This window comes from Phyllopteryx taeniolatus, chromosome 11, assembly GCF_024500385.1.
Source record: "Phyllopteryx taeniolatus isolate TA_2022b chromosome 11, UOR_Ptae_1.2, whole genome shotgun sequence".
NCBI classification, from domain to species: Eukaryota; Metazoa; Chordata; class Actinopteri; order Syngnathiformes; family Syngnathidae; genus Phyllopteryx; species Phyllopteryx taeniolatus.
In genome coordinates, this window is record NC_084512.1 from 9,523,348 (window position 1) to 9,529,691 (window position 6,344).

Below are 6,344 nucleotides of genomic sequence, written 5' to 3' on the forward strand. Positions count from 1 at the left end.
CCTCTCAGGGCAACCATAACAATGATGTGGCCTTTAATGAAAACAAGTTTGGAACCCCTGCTTTATCTCGCTGTAATTACTCTTCTGGAACACCATGAAGCCACTTCAAGATAACTAATATCTCAAAACTATGGGATATTGACACATTTTTAATAATTACCGGACAGTTCCCAAGTTGCATTAATTTCTATGAAATCAAAGATCTTTGACACCACAACCGACACACAGTGGTTTCTATTTTATGCCACAGATGAGATTTTACAAACTACTATAGTGCAAGAATGTTTTTCTATTGTTAGAGTTGAGTGGAATGGATTTTCAATTTACCTTTAACCCTCAATGTCGCTTCGGAAAATAGAAGCAATATGTAGTCTGAAATTAAAAAATTACTACTCTAAATTCTGACACCACAATATTGGTTAAGTCACCATAGCAACACAAGGATTAATGTAGAACCAATAAACTTTGAGGGTGGTGCAGTAAATATTTTATTCAAATATACTAATCCAGCATATTGTCATTGTTCATTTCATCTACCTATCGCATATTTTAAAAATGCAATATTTTATCTCATCTTATTGTCACTGCCTTCCTCCCACATTTTCCCAACTCTCATTCAACCGTGGCTCATCATCCAATTTTATTTAGGATTCTTCATTTAACACCTTCCCAGTGGTTACACATGGACGCAAATAGTTGCTCAGTATAGTTGCCCGGCATTAATCCTCATTAAGTGGGGATCACTGCAATTGCTTCTTAATTGGGGAAATCACCAATACAGTATATAAGGAAGATGAGAACTATAAATCAGCATATTGACTGTAAGCCCATGAATAAATATGCAATCTACAATCATTCATAAGACAAAATACCTAACCCCCAAAACAGCTTCATTGGAACCTCAGAAGAACCCTCAGTGTGGCTGTTGAAAATATGAGGTGAGAGACCCCTGTCAGCCATCTCGAAAGTGTAGGAAGTTTGACTTATTTTGTTTTATTATACAGTGGTTCATTTCTCTTTATACATGTATGACATTTTGGAATGTTAAAATGCCCGTAAACGCCTGTAAGCCAGAGTCACATAAAGGTTTGTCTTCGAATTTAGAGGCTTTAAGTGCGTTAAAAGTTATTTTGTAAATTCCTTGTCTTAAAGGAGGAGTTTGCCGTTTTCAGCCTCTCTTCAGTTCAGTTTTCAGCCTGAGCCGAGTCCGCGAAAGCTGCACCCCTCACTGACGTGCACGAGCATGATTCTCAAACAATGGCTATTCAAAATGGCATGCGATTATGAAAGTGCGTAGTCACAGAGAACGCTTTCTGGCTTAAAAAAAATAGCAGCGCTAGCAATACTAAGCTAGCTTTTGCACTGTAAACAAGAAAAAGTTAGCCATGGCTGCTACTTTGGTAGCATAACTTATTCATAATGAAGTGTTTCTAAAATAAAATTAATCATTTTAAAGTTGTTGTTTTTTTAGAATCAATCACAAATGAACCTGTCGAGCAGAAATGTTGTCAGTTCTCTCATTTCTGAATCCTTTCAGCTTCCTGCGGTCCCTTCATTAATAATAATAATTTTAATAATTCATTTTACGCGCCTTTCAAGTCACTCAAGGTCACCGCACAAACATAGTTAAAATAAAACTAGCAAGTCTGCTTCTGTTTGGTAGTCTTTCCCAGTTGGTAGCAAACAAGGGATGTATTTTACATAGGTGTGTCACGGTTTGTAATCAAACGGTATTGGACTGGACCTAAAAGCCGACGGAGACGGAGGAAGCAGTTGGTAATGGTTTATTTGGGATAGCACGGGATCTGGATTTCCAAGGCGTGATGGTGGTCCGTAGGAACAGGGAGCCGGCTGGAGGCGTGAGCATGAGCAGGTGAGGGAGCTTGGCGGCACGGTTGGGGCAGGCGCCGGAGCGGGAGACACGGGAAGGCACTGGAGGAGGAGGAGAGCACAAGAGGATAAGTACGTACACGAGTCATCTTTTCATTCATAAGCAAGAGTAGGAAGGCAAGAGTCGGCCGGTGAATACTCGCGAATACTCTTGCGCTGGAAGACTGGATCTAGCAGGTTCAAGTGCAGGCTGTGATGAGTGCTGATTGGAACCAGGTGCGCGGGCGAGGCCGTGATAATTGCTGGCGAGAGAGGGAAAAACGAGACACAAAGCGCCACCCAAGCTCCGCAGAGGAACTGCAGGGCACGGATCATGACAAGGTGGATATTCCAAAATAGTCAGCAAAGCTTCTGAAGCCCAAAGTATTACTTGTAGGTCAGCATGAGGTTGCAGGTGTGTGCTGGCCACTGAAGTGTGCCCCAGAGTGCACAGCACATGACTGACACCTCATCATCACGACTTCTGTCTCTGACAGGTTGTTCATCCTCGGGGGGAAAAAAGGGAACCTCCCCTTGAACAGTGTGTTTGTTATACATGCCTATTTTCCATTTCTTAGCCACTGAATCTGTAAGAGGAAAACACTTGCATTCAAATATCTTTCAAACATTATGCACTGTAGCCTCAAGACTCTTCTAAGAACTAATTTGTGTGTAAATTTCACACAAGTGCAACAGCAAAGGAGACTTGAAACAGAATTAATTACTGTCATCATGTCTTTCACAAGATCACGTAACAGTTGAGAATGTTGTCAAACAAAAAATATTTGAGTGTGAGCTTTAAAATCAGACTAAATGTGACGAAGCTTGATTTGGTGGCCTGATATTTGTATTTAGTCAGTTGGTTTTGTCTGGTTTATTTGTATTGTTTAAAAATAAAACATAATTCCATTATTGTTTTTTTTGGGGGGGGGTACTTTATAGATTAAATGTAAATGTCACTTTTTCAAACAATGCATGACAACAACACATCACTAGTTTTAACTTTAATAACTTCTGTTCTTCTAATTCAATACTAATTTATGCTACTTGTTCTTTGACTTTCTCTTTTTCACCGCTTCACTATCCAGTGGACTCAAAGGATATGAGAAGGTAATTGAAGTTCAACGAGTAATTATGTGTCATAATGAAAAAATGTCTGAAGAATAAATGTGTATAAGATTTAGGAATTGTTGTTCATGGCATGCTAGTTGAATTTGTAGGAAAATGCAATTGTTCTTTTTTTTTAAAGAAAAAGCATGTCTTGCCTTGAGAGCTCACTGAGCTGTGTTCTGACGTTTCAATACTATTTGTACACTAGAGGACTGCATTTATGTGAAATGTGTCTATAAAAAAAGAGGGCTGCAGTGGTGTTTTTGTTTTTTGTACTCATAAAGCTTCTCCATAGCAGGAGTGAACAGGATGTGATGTTTGAGTATGTTTATGTAATCCATTAACAATAAAGGCTTATTATATTTATATTATCCATCTGTCTGTCAATTTTCTGTGATTTCTGTTAAATGAAGTTAGAATGGCTGCCTGTAGTGTTAAAATTTTTCCTGGGGTTTCTAAGACTGATTCAATATCTCCAGGGTGCCTTTGGTCAACTAAATAGGAGACACCCTGAGATTGCCCCAATTAGGTGGCTGAACATCCTCAACCTGGTCCCCTCAATTTAGCCCTGAGCTCTGAACTGGTCAGACCCTCTCGAAGGCAGCCAGCTCATTGAGGGAAATATAATGCAGCCACTTCTAACTTGATACCCACAACCTAATTTTATCGGCCATTACCCAAAGCTCAGGATCATGGTAAGGGCTGAAGCATGAATTGACTGATAAATTAGGAGATCAGTTCCTTCTCTGTATCTTGCAGGACTGATACACTTGTCTCACCCAGGCTTTCTTTTCTTCGCTTAAAATTTTGGACAACTCAATTCTACAACAAAAGGTGGGTGGAGGGGTGTGGGGGATCTCTACAGACCTATCCTGAGTGCTTGACATTCATTTCTCCCCACAAGGGTCAATATATGGGTTTGTCAGTAATAATAAAAATAAAATGTATAAATAATGATCAACTTGTGAATAAACAAGCAACACGATAATATTTTTTTTTTAAACTGTTAACATCATGATGTTATGTTTTAAAACAAAGTACAACTCTAAATGCACACTCCATGAAACCGTATTTTCTTGAAAATAGAGGCTTAGGCCGTTGTGTAGTGGTTCCCAATGATTTTGAGTAGATGGCATGGGATCGATTTCCACTCAATGTTCTAGTCACAGTGAGTGACTGGGAATAGTCCAGGGTGTCGGCCACATTTTGCCCAAAGTCAGCTGTGATTGGCTCCAGCTCATCCGTGACCCTAAACAGGACAAGCAAAAGAAAATGGATGGATGGATGCCGACAAAAAACAAAGGCTTTGGCTGATATAATTGAGCCTTTCTCAAAACGATTTTTCTGAGCTCTTTTCAATGGTGGTTCTGATAATTTAATGAGACAGGAGATATAACGACAGACTGACATTTTTATGTTAATTAAATGTGTTCCACTAATTTTAATCCCAAAAGAGAAATCTAGTTTTCACTCTGCTTGATATATTGAGTTGGAAGTATTACATCGCACAGTGACCCAGACCACAGGCATAAAGGGAGGAAGGTTTGATTCCAGTACTGGATTACAAATCAGTTTGACATTTTAAAAAATCCATTCGATCTGCTTATGTCAGTCTTGTTTGTGAGGGAAGATATGTGATTAGATAGCACAGACTTCACTTTCTCAAAACACCTCGAAGGTCTATCCTGAGGTCACTTCTCAGGTAGACGTGCCTCGAAAACTTCACCAGTCAGGCAGGTGACCGAGAGGCATCTGCCGTAGATTTCGGAGCCCACTTAACTGACTTCTCTTCAATTTACCATTTAAAACACTGTAACCAGGATATTGCACACAAACGAAGAACAAGACCATGCCTTAGGGCATGGGTGTCAAACTAATTTTTGTCGCGGGCCACATTGTAGTTATGGCTTCCCTCGGAGGGCCGTTATGACTGTGAACCCATATAAAATATTGTCTCATATAATGACATATACACAACAAATTGATGGATAATTAGTTTTAAAATCAGAAGCCAATAAAAAACTATTATTACATTTATTCCAAAAAGGATATTGTAACATGAAATGCTTGCAATATCTCAACATTATACAAGTAAAGACACCAATTTTGGTATTTTCACAAGAAACATGAAGTCGACACACATGATTTGCTTTCGCGGGCCACATAAAATGATGTTGTGGGCCAGATCTGGTCCCCGGACCACCAGTTTGACACCATGCCTAAGGGAGTGCTTACCACCACCAATCGCCAGTGAAAATGAATAACGGCAGCACGTGGTAGAGTTCTCCTTCTGAGTTTTGCTACTCTGGAACACAAAATAAACAGAGAGCATTAAAATATGTGTGGTGGCTGTTTTCTTTGTAATCTTGTTCTCCCAAAGATGAAAACAACACAGTATGAGTTTTTTCATTATGTTTTTCCACCTTTCTTTCAGCAGGAATAAATGCACATTGTACCAATTGGATACAAAAGACAGGTGTGTTTTTGTGGGACGAGACGTATTCCATTACATTCATCTTTTCCTTTAGGCTTGTCCCGTTAGGGGTCGCCACACCGTGTCATCCTTTTCCATGTAAGCCTATCTCCTGCATCCTCCTCTCTAACAGCAACTGCCCTCATGTCTTCCCTCACTACATCCATCAACCTTCTCTTTGGTCTTTGTCGAGCTCTCTTGCTTGGCAGCTCCATCATGTCCAAACCATCGAAGTCTGCTCTCTCTAACTATTTCTCCAAAACATCTAACCTTGGCTGTTCCTCTGATGAGCTCATTTCTAATTTTATCCAACCTGGTCCCTCGTAGAGCGAACCTCAACATCTTCATTTCTGCCACCTCCAGCTCTGCTTCCTGTTGTCTCTTCAGTGTCACTGTCTCTAATCGGTACATCATGGCTGGCCTCACCACTGTCTTATAAAGCTTTGCCCTTCATCCTAGCAGAGACTCTTCTGTCACATAACACACCTGATATCTTCCTCCACCCGTTCCAACCTGCTTGGACCCATTTCTTCACTTCACCATTGCTCTGGACTGTTCACCCCAAGTATTTCTAAGTTCTCCACCCTTGCTATCTCTTCTCCCTGTAGCCTCACTCTTCCCCCACCTCTCATTCATGCACATATATTGTGTTTTACTTCAGCTTCATTCCTCTCCTTTCCAGTGCATGCCTCCATCTTTCTAACTGTTCCTCCACCAGCTCCCTGCTTTCACTGAAAATCACAATGTCATCTGGAAACATCATGGTCCACGGGGTTTCCAGTCTAACCTCATCTGTCAGCCTATCCATCACCACTGCAAACAGGAAGGGGCTCAGGGCTGATCCCTGATGCAGTCCCACCTCCACCTTAAATTTGTCTGTCACACCTACAGC

The 6,344-nt window shown here is 40.5% G+C and overlaps 1 protein-coding gene across 1 annotated transcript in view; it reads left to right on the forward strand.

Moving 5' to 3' along the window:
* The window catches only part of plpp4 (phospholipid phosphatase 4), a 70,295-nt gene extending 66,945 nt beyond the window's left edge, over positions 1-3,350 (forward strand). Inside the window, exon 8 of the mRNA XM_061790938.1 lies at positions 2,958-3,350. The gene's annotated coding sequence lies outside the window, so the exon portion shown is untranslated. The remainder of the gene's footprint in view (positions 1-2,957) is intronic.
* Positions 3,351-6,344: the final 2,994 nt, after the last annotated feature.